The sequence below is a fragment of the Felis catus genome, chromosome A3 (assembly GCF_018350175.1).
Source record: "Felis catus isolate Fca126 chromosome A3, F.catus_Fca126_mat1.0, whole genome shotgun sequence".
In the NCBI taxonomy this organism is placed as follows: domain Eukaryota; kingdom Metazoa; phylum Chordata; class Mammalia; order Carnivora; family Felidae; genus Felis; species Felis catus.
The window spans coordinates 65,079,069-65,097,829 of NC_058370.1; the positions used below are offsets into that span (position 1 = coordinate 65,079,069).

Here is an 18,761-nt window from a genome sequence, read left to right on the forward strand (position 1 = left end):
AGGCCCTAACATTATGTCTGTATGGTCAGGTATTTGTGTAACATTTGCAAAAATAAGGTACTGAACTGTAGTTGAAAATCACTGTCTTTTCGTTCAGACTTTCCTCTCTGACTCGTTCACCTAAGGTGAACTTTCAAGTGGGGGGGATTTTTAGGAACCGGTCAGATACGTTTATATGCTTCATAATCACTTTCATGTTAAGTTATTGCTGGCTGTCCTTGTGCAAAACCAAACCAAATGAACAAAAACCTTAATTTTACTAAAATAATATATACACGTGGTAATAAATCATAGAGGAGGCTTAGAGGAAAGTTAGATAATATTACAGGACTTATAATAAAAAGAAGTCTTCTCCACCCACCTGGGATAACTACTTTCAATTATTTTGGGCAATCTCTTTTGACATTTATCTCTGTATTTTTAAATGATATCCTAATGCTTCAATTTTTTACATAAAAAAAACCTACAGGCATGTAAACCTTCCTTATATAATTTATTTTAAAATAATTTTGTTTTAGAATAGAAAAATTTGGTTTATATATTATAAATATTAAATTTTATATTAAAGAGTAGAATTCAATATTTTATAATACTCTATATTTATCCACATTATCTACTGATTTCTTGTATTATTAAAGCTATAGCTCTCTTAAACCTATCCACTCCTTCTCTCCCATTTTATTTTATAGTTATATTTTAATTTTTGGTTAAATCAACAAAGTGTACATGTTATATCGGGATAATATTTTTGCATATTAAGTTAATATTTTTATTTTTCCCCTTAAATAATTATTCCCAACAGAAAAGCAGGCATATGTGCACCAAAAAAGTACAAGAATATTCATAGCAAAGTTATTCATAAAAGTCTCCTCCTATAACCTATCAAATAAACGTCCATTCACAGAAAAGTGGATAAATTGTAATATACTCATATAATTGAGTGCCCTACATTTATGATAGCGAATGGACTACTGTTACATGCAACATGATCGAATACAAAAAATATAAATTTTTGTATTTGTATATGTATGTTTTACTTTCATAAAAAATTATCCTAAGATATCATTTAAAAAGGATATTTATACCTCTATTAGTAAATGATATCTTGTTACCTCCCAACTTTAAAAGGTTTTGTTATGCTTACACTAACACTCATGCCTTTTTTCCTTCTCCTCTCAACTTTGTTACTTCATTCCTTTTTCATAATAGATATTTACATTAGTTTTAATTTTAGTTTTACAGTTAAGTAGACTCAATGTTTACCACCAGATTATTTTACTAGAGCTTTCCTAGTTTTCTCTTAGGTAACTACAGTGCATGCTCTTCACAAAAAAACAAAAAAACAACAAAAAAAAACCAACCTAATATTTATTTTTAATTTTTTTTTTTTACATTTTATTTATTTTTGATAGAGAGAGACAGAGCACAAGTCGGGGAGGGGCAGAGAGAGAGGGAGACACAGAATCCGAAGCAGGCTCCAGGCTCTGAGCTGTCCGCACAGAGCCCGACACAGGGGTCGAACTCACAAACCGCGAGATCATGACCTGAGCTGCAGTCGGACGCTTAAGTGACTAAACCACCCAGGCGCCCCTAGTATTTATTTTTGTTTGGTCATGTGTCTCCTTACTGTTACTAGCCAACCACTTGTTGATCAATTATTCTTTCCACCATGTGTGGAATTAGAGTTATATTATTATATATACTTTTATATGTATTTATATTTATACATTTGTATTCTTATTGTATTTTAACAGACATGTTACAGATTTTAATGTAAATAATATACATAGCAAGAATTATTATTCTTTGAAATATTTTGAAAAATACTTATTTATTGTGAGAGAGAGCATGTGTGTGCATCACTGGCGGAGGGGCGGAGAGAGGTAGAGAGAGAATCCCAAGCAGGTCCCATGCACACTGCTGAGCCCAACACCAGGCCGGATCCCATGACCCTGAGATCACCACCTGAGCAGATATCAAGAGTTGGGTGCTCAACCGAGCCAACCAGACGCCCCCACACAGCAACATTAATAAACTTTTTGTAAGTCTCCCACTTACTGACCGTCTAATACTTTCCTTTTGCTAGGACTTTCCACAAACCAGTTTAAATTGCATTATTAAAAATAGAACATCTATCAAGAAAATGAAAACACAAGTCACAAATGGAGAGAAAATATTTGCAAAAGGTATTTTGCAATAGATACCTGAAAAAAGGACTATTATCCAAAATAAACAAAGAACACTTAAGACTCAACAATAGGGAAACAAACTACCTGATTAACAAATGGGTCAAAGACCTTAGTGGACACCTCACCTCACTAGATGGCAAATAAGCATTTGCTCCAAATTATATTCCATTAGGGAAATGTAAATTAGAACAATGAGATACTACTGTGCACTTACTAGAATGGCCAGAATCCAGAACACTGACAACACAAAATGCTGGTCAGGATGTAGAGAAAAAGGAACTCTCATTTATTGCTGGTGAAAATGTAAAATGGTACAGCACTTTGGAAGGCAGTTTGGCAGTTTCTTACTAGACTAAGCATGCTCTTACTATGCAATACAGCAATCCTGCTTAGTATTCACCTAAAGGAGTTGAAAATATGTCCACACAAAAACCTGCACATGAATGTTTGTAGCAGATTTTTTTTCTTGTAATTGACAAAACTTAGAAGCAAGTAAAATGTCTTTCAGTATGAATGGATAAACTGGAACATCCAGACAATGGAGTACTATTCAGCACTAAAGTGAAACAAAGAATTAAGCCATGAAAAGAATGCATATTACTAAGTAAAAGAAGCAAACATGAAAAGGTTGCACTCAATGATTCCAACTCCATCACATTCTGGAAAAGGCAAAATAATGGAGATAGTAAAAAAATCAGTGGTTTCCATGGATTAGAGGAGAGGGAGGGATGAATTGGTAGGACACAGGGTTTTTAGGGCAGTAAAACTACTCTGTATACTATATTGGTAGAAACATATCATCACACATTTGTTCAAGCCCATAGAACGTGCAACAGCAAGAGTAATACCTAGTGTAAACGATAGACTTTGTGTCATAGTAGGTTCATCAATTTTAACATATGTACCACTCTCGTGAGGGATGTTAATAATGGGGGAGGCTATGCATGGATGATGGCATGAAGTATATGGGAAATCTCTGTACCTTCTGCTCCACTGTGCTGTGACCTAAAACTGCTCTAAAAAAAAAAAAAAAAAAACTCTATTAAAAACAATTGAACACCTTTCTCTGTAGAGGTGTAGGATAAAATGTTCCCAAAACATAAACTAGAACATAATATCCTGAGCTTTACAAAACCAACTTTATTTAATTAGGGATAATTCCTCCCTCTCAGACTTGATGTGCTTTTTTAATAATATCAAACATTTAATTACAAACATGCTCCTTTTCAATCATTAATAAATTACCAACTTATCTCTATATAACAACTGTTGAGTAACCAACTCTTTCCAACTCTGTCTTGCTTTTTAAAGACATTTCAGGATGTCTTACAAAACAGAAATTCAGCATGATTATACTTTCTTCACAAAGGCTGTACAAGTTTCATATTTGTGTTGTTTTTTTAAATCTCACTTTAACTTAAGCTAAAAATTGAGATTTCTCTAAGAATAACAAGAATAAATAATAGTAATATGATAAGACTTGGAAAGTCTCTTTTGTCAAAACTATCAGAAATTGAAAAACTGAATGAATTTAAAGACTAGAAACAAAATTTTTTACAAGTTGGGTGGTTTCTAATTCCTGGGTTTTGACAAAGATGAGGGAGGATCTACTCAAATTACCAGTGGTATACCATTATGAACAATTTTTGCTGATTACTACATTATTTTGGCATATTACTTGAAAAGATTTCCAAGCCTTGAGTGATGTTTAGTAAAACTCCTTTTCTCTCTATCAGCTATTTATGTCAATAAGGGTTCTTTCTCAGTGCTTGTATCTATAAAATGTAAAAGGAGGAAGAGAATTGATGCTAAGCCTGTCTCTTTCTGAAAATAAATCATACTTGAACATTTACCTGTGCTTACATGAACTGAGAAATGTCTCATTCAATATCATGAAATGATAATTTTCTAATACACTTTTACTTTTTAATCATTATTTGTCAAAATTCATAACATTTGTTTTGTTTAACTGTATACCGTTAATAACTGCAATAACTCCCAGCAGAGGAAACAATTAATACTTATGGACATAAGAAATTAAAACAAATTAAATTTTAATTCATACATTTTTTGTTGCAGAGAAATATGATAGGAATTACACAAAAAATGTTTAAGCATAATGATACTCCACTGGGATACAATTATGTGAAAGAAGTGAAAGGAAAATAGAAGCTCAAGGGAAAAAGAAATGATGTACAATATTTCTTGTACTTCTAACAAGAGCTTATTCACATAATTTGGTGCCTATCAAAGTCTTATGATATTTAAAACAGTAAGGTGAACTAAGTTTAATGTGGCTCTTGGGATGTAGTTTGCCAGACCCTGGTCTAGATCTAAGAAAGTGATGGAGAAAATGTTAATGCTACAGATGAAACTTAAAAATATGTCACATCTACAGCCACTACATTGTGAACAGAAAAAAAGAAGGAGGAGGAGGAAGAGGAGAAGAAGAAAAACCCCTACTCTTCCAGTATTCCAAAACTATGATCCAATTCCACAAAGAAGTCACACAATGGGTGGATGTGGGAGGTTCCAACACATCTTCATTGTTTCACTTGCATCCAACTTGTTAATATCAACATTCTTGTTGGAATTACACTTGGGGAGCCAGGTGTTATGCCTTTATCAGTGGCACCCGTTGGTGAACTCTAAGTGTGTGATTCCTTGTTCAGTCCATCTTCTTTTTGTTTCTCAAAACCAAATCTGGTCTCGGGGAAGCATCGGCCACCGGCCTGTGCATTTGACTACTGCTACTGTTCACGAAGGATCAGGTGTCACACTTCGGGATGTGTCCCTCAACGTGGGGAAACACACCTTGGTAGGCTGTTCTGAAATGTGCCTGCAAATGCATCCTCTCTGCCTCTTCGCGCAGGTTCTCCTGCTTGAGCTCCATGGTTTTGTTTCTGTTGTTTCATCCGGACTGAATAATCTCTGCCTTTTAATCCAAGTACTTACATTTAAAGTAAATATTGATGTATTAGTGTTTGTATATATCATCTTACCTGTGTTTCTGTTTGTCCCATCTGTTCTATGCTGTTTTCACTCTCCTTTCTTGCGCATAAAAAAAAAAAAAAAAATCAACCAAATGTTTTTTTAATCATTTTGTTTCTCTTCTGATTAGCTTGTTAATTATACATTATTTGACTGTTCTTTTCATGGTTAGCCTAGAGATTACAATACAACATGTATCTTGATTTGCTAGACTCTAACATAAATTTGTATTTCCACCAATGCAAGGACTATAGAACATTTAAGTTTTTTAATTCTCTTCTTGCCTTTTGTGCTATTATTGTCATGAATTATATATAGTTCTACATATTTAATTTTTTTTTATTTTAAGTAAACTCTGCACCACATGTGGGGCTCAAACTCATAACCCCAAGATCAAGAGTTGCATGCTCCACTGACTGAACCGGCCAGGCTCCCCTCTACATATTTTAAACACCTCAAGATAATAAGTTTTATATCATTCATGTTCATTATATTGATCCCCCTATTTTATGGTTTCAGTAAAAGGGTAATGCTATCCTCATAGAATGAGTTGGGAAGTATTTCTCTCTCCAGTATTCTCGAAGTGTTTGTGTGGAATTAGTATTATTTTTTTTTATTAAATGTTTGGTTAAATTCACCAGTGAAGCCATGTAGGCCTGAAGTTTTCTTTGTAGGAAGGTTTTAAACTAGAAATTCAATCTTATTTAAGTTGTTGAATTGATTTGAATAAAGTTGTTCTTTATTATTTTTCTTATCAATAGGTTCTGTAGTTATGTTAACTCTCATTCCTGATCATGGTAACTGGTGTTTTCTTTTTCTTCTTTTTTTAAATCAGGCCGGGTAGAGGTTTACCTTTTTTTTTCTTCCCTGAAAGAATCAGTTCTGGTTTCATTCACTTTCTCTATTGTTTTTCTGTTTCCCATTTCATTAGTTTTGGTTTCTGTGTATTCTTTTTCTTCCTTCTACTTTCTTTGGATTTGATTTGCTCCTTTTTTTAGTTTAATTTGGATGCCAAGATCACTGACAGGACTTGAGGGGCAAGAATTCCAGGAAGAGGGGTACACTCTGTACAACTTTTCCTTTCAGTGAGTTTGCTCATTGTAAATGTATCAGGTCCAAGAGATGAAGCACAAAGCAAAGAGCAGCCCTTGAGGACCCAGGGAGCCAATCAAGTCTTTGGGCAAATCCTTCAGGCCGGTGAGAGAATTAGAGACCAGTGCCTACTAATGGGGAGAGGTCCTGGCATAGATCTCTGACTTGCAATTAGCCTCTGGAAGAAAAAATACCACAGGTGTACGGCTAAGATGGAAGTAGAAGAGTATGCTCTACTCAAGTCCAACTTCAAATCAGCTCAGCCCAGATTGGTTTAAAGTCATCTGTCCCTACTCTAATTGCCTGCCAAGTGGAGGGTAAATCTTCTCTGGAAGAAGAAAATATTTGCCGGAGCCTCAAATTGTATCTACAATTTTCATATATAAAATCTGGCATTCAATCAAAGGATTACCATGCACACCATGAGATAAAACCAACTAACCAAAACCAAGGAGTACGACAGACTTTAGAACAGACTCACACATGATACGGATATTGGAGTTATCAGGCATGACTTTAACTATGATTAATATGTTCTAGAAAATATAGGACAAAAGGGAGACTTTCACCAGAGAACTAGAATCAATGATAATGAAAAGACAGAATCAAATGTAAATTCTCAAATGGATACACACAAATTGCTGAAGTTAAAACGTTCAATAGGAATTAAAAAATGAATAGACAAGAAGAGGATTAGTTAACTAAAAGACACATCATCATTAAAAGAGATCCTGAGTGGAGAGAGGAAAGAAGGATGGTTTCATGGGTGTATGCAAATGTTAAAATTTATCAAATTGCACATTAATAATGCAATTTATTGAATGCCAATTATTTCTTAATGGAGGTATATCACCTATAATGGAGTAAAAATTAAAGTGGCATCAGATTTATTTTCAGTAAAATCATTTTCTAGACTAGGGCAATACTTGGGGCACCTGTTCTGATAGCACGGAGCCTGCTTGAGATTCTCCCTCTCTCTGCCTCTCCCCCTGCTTGCATGCACATGCACCTTCTCTTTCTCTCTCAAAATAAACAAATAAACTTCAAAAAAAAAAAGATTTAGAATAGAGCAATACTTTAAAAGTCCTCAGAAGAAAGAATTACCTTTGTTCTAGAAATCTATGCTCAGCTAAACTTGCAATCACGTAATTAAATAGATCAATGGCTATTTTCAGACATGTAAGTCTCAAGGTATTTGTATCCCATGCATATTTTCTAAGAAACAAAACAACCTAAGAATGTATTCAAGTTAAACAAAAAAAAAGTATGAGAAAGACTGAAGCTTCAAGAAAATGATGTGTACCTATGAGTGTGATAAAAAAAAAAAAATTCCCAGGTGACAAATAAGCAGCAAGCTTTGAAAGGACCAAGCCCCAGCTGGACCCCAGCAAGCTACCTTCAAAGAAGAAAGTAGATTTTTATCAAGAAGTTAGTATAGTGAAAAAGATGTACTTTTTAATGTTATGGTAAATGTAATACTGTGTATGTTAGAAATAATGCATATATTGATAAGGAAAAAAGGCAATTAAAAGCCTGGAAGGGGTACTCTACAGAAAATGTGAAGCAATTAAAATATAGCATACTTTTCTCCCAGTATAAGAAAGATAATTCACTTGACATGATACTTGGAACATGCTCCCTCAAGAGTTAGTGGCATATGGGAATGCAAGCTGGTGCAGCCACTCTGGAAAACAGTATGGAGGTTCCTCACAAAACTAAAAATAGAACTACCCTATGACCCAGCAATTGCACTACTAGGCATCTATCCAAGGGATACAGGTGTGCTGTTTCGAAGGGACACATGCACCCCCATGTTTATAGCAGCACTATCAACAATAGCCAAAGTATGGAAAGAGCCCAAATGTCCACTGATGGATGAATGGATAAAGAAAATGTGGTATATATGTACAATGGAGTATTACTCGGCAATCAAAAAGAATGAAATCTTGCCATTTGCAACTACGTGGATGGAACTGGAGGGTATTTTGCTAAGTGAAATTAGTCAGAGAAAGACAAAAACCATATGACTTCACTCATATGAGGATTTTAAGAGACAAAACAGATGATCATAAGGGAAGGGAAACAAAAATAATATAAAAACGGGGAGGGGGACAAAACAGAAGAGACTCTTAAATACGGAGAACAGAGGGTTGCTGGAGGGGTTGTGGGAGGGGGGATGTGCTAAATAGGTAAGAGGCACTAAGGAATCTACTCCTGAAATCACTGTTGCACTATATACTAACTAATTTGGATGTAAATTTTAAAAAATAAAATAAAAAAAAGAGTGGCATAGAATTATGTTTCCTTTTCTGAGGGTCCATTGATACTATTTTACTCCGTAGTTCACAACATTTAGAGTCCTAAAAATTCAACCGACTGCTATTTTTTCTACGTTTTAGAATACACTTACAAACAAACCAACGAACCCAAAACAAAACAAAAAACAAAAACAAAACACCCAGACACTTCACTGCCATTACAAAGAATACAAATACCTTAAATCTCAGAGCTGTGAAAATACTGGGATGCTAGCAGATGTGGCAGGGCAACATAGAAAATAGAAAAAAGAAACGAAAAATTGAGGAAAAAGGGGTCAGAATTATAGATATCTTTATTTTCTTACTTTACAAAGCAGTGAATCAAAATATATATGGTCTAAATTGGACAGGAAATATATTAAAGTTGAAAAAATAACCAGTAGAAGAAATAAATTAATAATAAAACTATCAGCCTCATGTTTTAAGATGGAAGAATAAAGAAATCTCTGACTCTGTTATGGACTGAATGTGTCCCCCACCCGATTCATATGTTCACGCCCATTCCTCCGGTGCAATGGAATTAGCAGATAGGGTCTTTGGGAGGAAATTGGGGTGAGTGGAAGCCCTATAAATGCAGTAACTGCCCCCGTAAGAGTTAGAGGTTGCTTCCTCTCTCTGCTGTCTACCATGCAAGAACCTAGTGAGAAGTCAGCTGTCTGCAGACTCGAAGAAAGCTCTCACGGGAACCCAACCACGACCTCAGACTTCTAGCCTCCAGAACTGTGCGGATAAATTTCTGATATTTATAAGTCACCTAGTTTATGGCATATTGTTATAGCAGCTGGAGCTAAGACAGAACCTGTTTTTCTAAAACCAATCAGAAATAACAAGGATACAAATGAAATAAAAAGTCTGTCTAGGAGGAATGGGGCAACACTTATAACCTGAACCTTATTATTTATAAAGAAAGGCTGCCAAGTACAGTGAAAATTAGGTCAAAGAAAGGGTGACAAGAGATGACACCCATGGCTGCAGATCTCAAGCAGAGTCAACAAGGCACACTATTCCAAGTTAGTAGCATACCCTGAGGAGCAGAAGCAATAGTTGCTTGTCTAAAAGAAGGCTGAGGTTTGCAAACCAGTTCTAGAATTCTCCATGACTCCCTTTGAAACCACACAGACATGACATTTTTGCAGGAAAAATTTCTGAAAGTAGGGAAACTAAGGTGAATGGATGGCATTGCAACTACCAATTCTACTCAATTAATATTTTGTAAAGGCTCTCCCCCAGTTCACCTCTCTGCACTGCACACCTGCTGAGTTCTGTGTCTCAAGTTATGCAGATTTTTGTGTTAACCCCCCCGATCAACTTCGTAGGTATTCAAAACAGTTGGTGCTGATCTGGCTGCCATTTCAGGGATGAGACAAGCTTAAGGTCTCCATGCTGCTTGCCATCTTGAATTCTCCTATAAAGGCTCAACCCACACTCACAATACATTCCACTAGACCTTATATATGTAGAGCTTTATTGTAAGTTAGGACTTGTTAGCCCAGAGGTTGTTCAAAGCCTCTGACACCTCTCTCACATTTTCTTTCCCCATATAGGTGGTTCCGAAAGGACTCTGCATTCAACAATGAGAGTGACATAAAAGGAACTACGTATGGTTTCACAACCATATGAATATGTTAAAAAATTATCAAATTGTACACTTTAAATCAGTAGATTATATTATATGTGAATTATATTTCAATAAAGCTTTTTTTAAAAAGGGACTAGGAGACAAAACCATTGCAGGAAAGAAGACAAAAGAAATAAGAAAACAAATTCAACATATGCCAGAAAATGTATCGTGGAATAGCTGAAAATTGTGACTAAGTAACTTCTTATGGATTCAAAGAACTTAGTGAAGTTCTTTGAAAAACTTCAAGTGAAAAAGTGGCCTCCATGAATCAAGAGTTCAAAGCACAGATAAAGGACTGAAGGAAGAAATGATAAGACAACATCGGAAAAGATAAAATTGACCTGAATGAGCCCAGGAAAGATGTAGAAAAGTAATGACACACAGAAATGGAAACTGCAGAAAGAATGAGATATTGTTGAGAACAAGCTAAAGAAAGGGAAGACAGGCTTAAGGAAACTGAGTCACATTTTAAAAAGTCAAGTAACATTTTAAGAACATGAATAACATTTTTTAAACTCAAAAAGAAAAAAAAGAATTTTATAGAACTATAGGAAGGACTTATATACATAAAGGTTAATGCTCAAGTACGCATTCAGAAGACAGCAGAACAATCAGCACACGAAACACATTCACAGTATAATTCAAGAAGATTTTCTGAAATAAAAAATTTGACTCTATATATTTAAACAGGCGCACCATCTTCCAGGAAGAACAAAGATTAATCAGCACTAGAACATGCCCTAATAAAGTTACTGGACTTCAAAGATACGATCATTCAGAGAAAACCAAATGACCTCAAGGGGAAGAGACAGAAATCAGGCTGCTTCAGGGGCGCCTGGGTGGCGCAGTCGGTTAAGCGTCCGACTTCAGCCAGGTCACGATCTCGCGGTCCGTGAGTTTGAGCCCCGCGTCAGGCTCTGGGCTGATGGTTCAGAGCCTGGAGGCTGTTTCCGATTCTGTGTCTCCCTCTCTCTCTGCCCCTCCCCCGTTCATGCTCTGTCTCTCTCTGTCCCAAAAATAAATAAAAACATTGAAAAAAAAAAAAAAGAAAGAAATCAGGCTGCTTCATACCTCCTTATTTATTTTTGAGACAGAGAGGCAGAGAATCCCAACCAGGGTCTGCTCAGCACAGAGCCTACTGCCAGGCTTGAACTTACGACCTGCTCGACCATGACCTGAGCTGAAATCAAGTCGTATGCCTAACCCACTGAGCCACCCAGGCACCCTGAGAAATCAGGCTTCTTTAAAGCAGCATTCAACATTGTAGAAATTCACTGTCTTCAAATTCTAAGGGATACTATGACCCAAGAATTTTATTTCCAGCCAAAGTATAGTTCAAGCATAAAGGCAACATGCAGATGACTTAAAACACACAAATACTTACAGAACACAAATCCTAGGGATCTTTCTCGAAAAAAAAACTACTAAAAATAGCCTCTGTCAATTGAAAGGCAAATGGAAAATGAAAATGATTACGTGTCCAATTCAGAAAGTCAGAAAAAGAACAACAGCATTCTTAAGAACAAAAGCAAGGAGATACTAGTAAAGACAAAAACAATTAAAGAATTAGGAAAGAGAAGAACTATAGAATAAACATGTCCTAGAGAATGTTCTTAAAGAAAAATAAAAAGGTAAAGATTTAGGAAAGCTGGTCAAACAATATAAATAATAAAGAAAGAAGCATGTATATAAATATGAAAAAATGAGTACATAGAAATAAGCATACTTAGGAAATTGAATCATAAGAGAATACATTGTTCAGCTTTATGCAAATATATATAATACATAATTAGGAAAATACAAGTTATTAAAATTGACCCCAGAAAAGGAAGAAAATGCAATAGATCTATTTTCAGAAAATTTTGTGAGTGAATTCTAGCAAATCTTTAAGAAGTATGTAACTCTAATATTATTTAAATGGTTCTAGACTATAAAAAGGAACAATTCCAAAATCTTTTTACCAATTCAGCATAATACTGAGATAGTCCGAATCCCTAAACATTGCAACTAAAATATCAGCCAACTGACTCTAGCATGATTTTAAGTCAAACTCATACCCAAAATGCAAAGATGGATCAATATTATCTATTATTGTAATACAACTTAAATATATATCAAAAAAAGAGAAATACTATATGAACATTCCTGTAGATGCTGAAAGGGCATCTAAAAAAACCCTATCATAAAATAGTAATAGATGAATAGCTTCTTAGCATGAAAAAGTATATATATCATTTCAAAGGCTAGAAACTACATAGTGAAACACTGAGTCCCATTAAAATCAGAAACAAAACAAGGATGTACATTACCAGTATTGTTTAACTTTAGCTACTAGCTGACGTCATTAAAGAAAATAAATAAAATATATAAAATCAGAAAGGAAAAGGAAGAAAACATTAGTAGATAGGATGATGCTACGGCAGAAAATTCAGAAAAATCAACTTAAAAAAATCATTATTACCAAGAGTAAGATAATTTAGTCAGGTAGCTGAGCATAAAATTAAAACACAATTAATAGTTCTCCAATATCTGAATGGTTATTTAGAAAATATAACAAAAAATACCCAAGTTACAAAAACAAGAAACATTATAGAATACCTAGGAGTAAATCTAAGAAATGTACAAGATTCACACGAAGAAAATGTGGAAACGTTATGAAAGGTCATCTAAAAATATTTTCATAAATAGACATATTCTTATAGAGATGATGGAATATGATGGCAATCCTTTATAAATACATATATAAATTGAACTTTCTCAAGAAAAATATTAATACCATTACTTCGGGAATCAAGTGAGGAAAGAGTAATGAGGGAGGAATAGCCCTATCAGACACCAAAAGGTTATTATAAACATTATAGTAATTAAAAGTTTGGTATCAGCACAAGAACAGAAAGATCTATGGAACAAAATAGCCTAGAAGAGATGCAAATAAATATTGGGATTAGTTTCTGATAAAGCTGACATTTCAAACTAGTGGGCTAAAATGACATATTTAATGAATAGGATAAGAGAGTAACCATCTGGAAAATATGAAATTCGATTCTCTCTTTCACTTACACCAAATTAAATTCCAGATAGATTAAATATTTAAAAGAAAAAAATAAACATAAAGGTAATAGAAATGATACATTTGATTTTATAAAAATTTTTGTTTTCTTTATGGCAAAAATTTCCAATTATATTTTTCATTTCCGAGTATTCATTTAGTTTATCACACCTACTTGATCACTTAAAAAATATTCTCCTTCAAATGAGTTGTGTTCAACCTCTTCTCTCACTAAAAGATATTAAATACACTTATTTTATAATCTGTGTCTAATAATTCTAATATGTGAAGGGTTTGTCTCATTCAGCTGTTTTTTCCTGCTGCTTCTTATAGTTACTTGTTTTGTTTGCTTTAAAATTTTTGATTATGGTGTCATATTCCTTGAACTTTTCTGAGAGAATTCTATAGAGAAGACTTGCATTCACTCCTGCAGATGCCAAGGGGCACAGTCATTTAAAAAAAATTTTTAGCTTGAGGATTTTGAGATCACTCCAGTAGTATGAAATCAGCAGTGCTAAGCAGCATTTTTACTATTTTTGATAGTTTGTATTTTTCTTCTTTTCTTTAGTTCTAAGTATTTTCTAATTTTCACTTTGATTTCTTCTTTGATTGATATGTTATTTAGAAGTATTTTTAAACTTCCAAACATTTGCCATTTTTATTATTATTTTTTGCTACCCCCAACTACCTCTATGAGCACTCTGCAAGCAAATCTTTTTTTTAATGTTTATTATTTTTATTTATTTATTTTTGAGAGAGAGAGAAGAGGACAGAAAGGGAAAAATCCCAAGTGGGCTCCACACTGTCAGTGCAGAGCCAGATACAGGGCTCGAACTCATAAGCCGTTGAGATCTTGACCTGAGCCAAAGTCGGATGCTTAACAGACTGAGCCACCCAGGTGCCCTTGAAAGTAAATATCACTACTATCTTATTCAGGCCTTGGTTACCTCTTGCTTGTACTGGAAAAACCACTACACATGATCTATGCCTTTACACTTAGGGGAGAGTGCTCTTTATTCTTTGTGTATTTTTAAAAATATTGTATGTAGTGGTTTGTCTAATCCTCATCTTACAAAATTATTCCAGGGGAAAATTCACAGACAAAACCTAGGAGGGATATCAGTGATAAATTGAATCACCTAGCTTCACCTGAAACAATAGAGCCCATTGAATTAGGGCAGTCAAATGTGCTTCCTCTGAGGACACAGAATTGATTTGTTTAATTTCTGAAAGGTCATCTGCCCTGGGAACGGGAAAGGGGATTCTGCATTCTCTTCCATGGTTTGTAACCTCATCCCTGACAGCTGCAGGGACACGTGCATGAAGAAGAATCTCTCCTTCTCCTCCTCCCCCCCCCACCCCCCTCCTTCCTGGCATTCACACATAACTGTGTGGCAATTTACTTTTATCACCATGGCCTGCAATGGGCTTTACTTGCTAGGCATCATGTTCTCCACAGAGGATTGCCATGGGAAAGTCTCTCATTCTGAGCCCCCTCAAATAACCAGACCAGGCATTTTTCCCATCTTGGGTTCATCCTTGGATTGCTATCAGTTCATCAACAAGTACTAATGAGTGTACTTATGCATCTGGACTGAATCAGTGTCTATTCTCACTGACTTAGACATTCCCAGTTCGAGAAGGCAAAATACAAGGCAACAGACTTAAAATGAAGCCAAACTCATTGGCTTCCCATGAACTTGTACTTTAATTGCTACAACTGCTTCCTAACATACCTCCTGGACTTCTATCCCTAGCACCACCCCCAATGCACTTTCACATGTCTGTCAGAACAACTGTCCTCAAATAATGCTGCACATCCCCTTTCCCCACTAAAAATCTTCAGTGGATCCTCTTTCCTTAGAAAATCAGGTACAGGGGTGCCTGGGTGGCGCAGTCGGTTAAGCGTCTGACTTCAGCCAGGTCACGATCTCGCGGTCCGTGAGTTCGAGCCCCGCGTCGGGCTCTGGGCTGATGGCTCAGAGCCTGGAGACTGTTTCTGATTCTGTGTCTCCCTCTCTCTCTGCCCCTCGCCCGTTCATGCTCTGTCTCTCTCTGTCCCAAAAATAAATAAACGTTGAAAAAAAATTAAAAAAAAAAAAAAGGAAAAAAAAAAGAAAATCAGGTACAAATGAAGAGAACCAGGAATGGTGGATAAAAAGGTTAATATAATAAACTCTGTATAATGCTTTCCTCTCTTTTATCTGGTTTTTAATTAACATAAAATTATGTAGTCGTGGTTATATCAATGTATTATTGTTGGGTTTGTAACATACATAGATGTAACAATAATATAACAATAATAAAAATTTTAAAAAGGGGGGAGGGAATAGAGTTATATAGGGTTGATGTTTCTGTATCTCACTGGGAATAAGTTACTATGAATGTGAAGTAGGTTGATACCTATCATCTTATCTGGTAAGCCTATTGAAACACTAAGAAAATGACTCCAGACAAAGATCACAATTGAAGAAAACTACAGATCAACATCTGTTATGAATACAGATGCAAAAAATTCTCAACAAAAAACTAGCAAACCAAATCCAATAATATATAAAAAGATTAATTCACTGTGTAAGTTTGCTATGCTAGAGTTGCCCAAACAAAGTTTCACAATGTGAATGGTTTAAACAACAAAAATTGACTACCTACCAGTTCTGGAAGCTAGAAGTCTGAGGTCAATGTATTGGCAGGATTGGTTCATTCTGAGGGTGCTAGGGAAGTCTGTTCCAGGCCTCTCCTACTTTCTGGTAGTTTCTAGGTTTGTAGCAGTATAACTTCAGTCTTCACATGACATTCTACCTGTGTGCATGTCTGTGTCCAAATTTCTCCTTTTTATAAGGACCTGAGTCAATCAGGTCAGGGTCCACCTCAATCCAGAATGATCGAATCTTAACTAATTACATCTTCTACAGCCCTCTCTGCAAATAAGGTCACATTCTGAGATACTGGAGGTTAGGAATTCAACACATGAATTTGGGAGGAGGGGGGGCCTCATTCAACCCATAACAAAAACCATGACCAAAAGGAATTTATCCCAGGAATGAAAGATTGGTTTAACACTCAAAAATTAATTAATGTAATATACCATACTAATAGAATAAAGGACAAAACCCACATGCTCATCTTAATAGATTCAGAAAAAGAATTTGAAAAAATTCAATACCCCTACATGATAAAAACACTAAAAAACTAGGAATAGAAGGGAACTTCCTTAACTTGATAAAGGGTATGTACAGAAAATGCACAGCTAAATCATAGTGAATAATGAAAGACTGAACACCTTCTCTTTAAGAGCAGTAACAAGACAAAAATATCCACTCTCACCACTTCCGTTCAACAAGGTACTGGAGGCTCTAGTCAGAAAAATTATGCAAGAAAATTAGATAAAAGAAATTCAGAGTGGAAATAAAGAAGTAAAACTATCTCATTCACAGAGATAGCATGATCTTATATATAGAAAACCCTAAGGAATCCACTAAAAAACTATTAAAAGTAGTGAGTTCAGTAAGTTTGCAGGACATAAATCAGTATAAAATAATCAACTGTATTTCTATACACTGCAGCCAACATTCAAAAAATTAACATAAGAAAGCAATTCCATTTACAACTGCATCAAAAAGAATAAAATACTTAGGAATAAACTTAACAAAAGAAGTGTAAAACTTAAACTTTGAAAATAGCAAAACTTTGTTGAAAGACATTAAAGACATAAGTAAGTGGAAAGACATCCCATGTTCATGGATTGAAAGACTTAATATCGTTAAGATGGCAATACTCCCCAAAATGGTCTACAGATTCAATGCAATCCCTATCAAAATCTCAACTGGCTTCTTTTCAGAAATTAACACGCTGATCCTAAAATCCACATGCAAATGAAAGAGATCTAGAATAGCCAAAACAATCTTGAAAAAGAATAGAGTTGGAAGACTCACATGTCATGTCAAAATTATTACAAAGATACTGTACTCATGACTGGATAGTACTGCATAAGTACAGTTATAAAGACCAATGGAATAGAATTTACCTATCTGTCTTTAGCATAGAACCCATAAGTCTATGGTCAATTGATTACTGACAAGCGTATCAAGATAATTAAATGAGGAAAGAACTATCTTTTAACAAATAATGCTAGGACATTAAAACAAAATCAATTGGAGCTCTACCTCATTTCATATACAAAAAAATTCAAAATGGATCAAAGACCTACATGTAAGAACTAAAATTATTAAACTCTTAGAAGAAAACAAATGTGTAAATCTTCATGACCTTGAATTATGCAATGCTCTCTTAAATATGACACCAAAAGCACAGGAAACAAAAGAAAAAAATAAATTCAACATGTTATCAAAAATTTTGCTTTTCAAAGGACACTATGAAGAAAAGTGAAAACCCCACAGAACTGAAGAAAGTTTTTATAAATCATCTATCTGATAAAGGGCTTACATAGAGAATATATAAAGAACTCCTAAAAATGTAGAAGAATAATCTAATTCAAAAGAGGTCAGAGAGCCTGAATAGACATTGCTTCAAAGAAATATACAAATAGCCAATAAGCACATGAAAAAATGCTCAATATTATTATTTATGAAGGAAATGCAATTTAAAACCACACTGTGAAACAACTTCACATCCACTAAGATGGCTGTAATAAAAAATACAGATGAATAACAAGTGATGAGGAGGATGTAGAAAAACAGGGTTTCTTGTTGGAGTAATGAAAATGTTCTAAAGTTCACTGTGATGGTTGCATAACTCTATGAAATTCATTGATTTGTGCTCTTTATTTAAATGGTGAACTGGGGCTCCTGGGTGTCTCAGTCGGTTGGGTGTCCGACTTCAGCTCAGGTCATGATCTCATGGTTCGTGGGTTCAAGCCCCACATCAGGCTCTGTGCTAACAGCTTGGAGCCTGAAGCCTGTTTCAGATTCTGTGTCTCCCTCTCTCTCTGCCCCTCCCTGGCTTTTTTCTCTGTGTGTGTGTCTCTATCTCTCTATATCTCTCTCAAGAATGAAAAAACATAAAAAGAAATTTTTTAAAATGGTGAATGATATCTCAATAAAGCTGTTAGCAAAACCCAAACTCAAACAAGACCAAGGTAAAGTTTCTGGAGGCAAATTTGTGATTGCAGACTATTTTCTTTGGTCCTGGCTCTATTCACTGGGGCCAGCAGACAGTATTAGTGAAGAGTTGGCCAAAGCCCAAAGGAACTCTCTTCATCTGTGCTTTGCCTTGAGCAATTTATTTTTAAATAACCCTTTGTCAAATTAGACATACACAGTCGGGTTTTGCATATCCTCTCCTAGGGTTTTTGATGTTTTTATCTTGGGGATGGGGTGGAGCATGGAGGGTATGTTTTCCTCTTTGAAAGATGTGATGGGTTAAGGGCCAATTAATTGTCAGTTTTAGTTTTCTTGGCCCCTGACTCATGTCCATTTTCAACTCCAACAGCTTCCAGTATCAATCATACAGGAGCCAAACTCTCCATGAGGCACAGAGAT

General features: G+C 35.1%; 1 protein-coding gene across 6 annotated transcripts in view; it reads right to left on the minus strand.

Annotated features, from left to right (window-relative positions):
• SRBD1 (S1 RNA binding domain 1) overlaps positions 1-18,761 on the minus strand; it is a 226,676-nt gene that overhangs the window by 780 nt on the left and 207,135 nt on the right. For 3 of the 6 annotated variants that reach the window (XM_045055089.1, XR_006596143.1, XR_006596145.1), the window contains one exon: positions 3,307-5,240. The exons of the other annotated variants lie outside the window; for them this stretch is intronic. The gene's annotated coding sequence lies outside the window, so the exon portion shown is untranslated. Of the gene's footprint in view, positions 1-3,306; positions 5,241-18,761 lie in introns of those variants that run through there. 6 annotated transcript variants of the gene reach the window in all.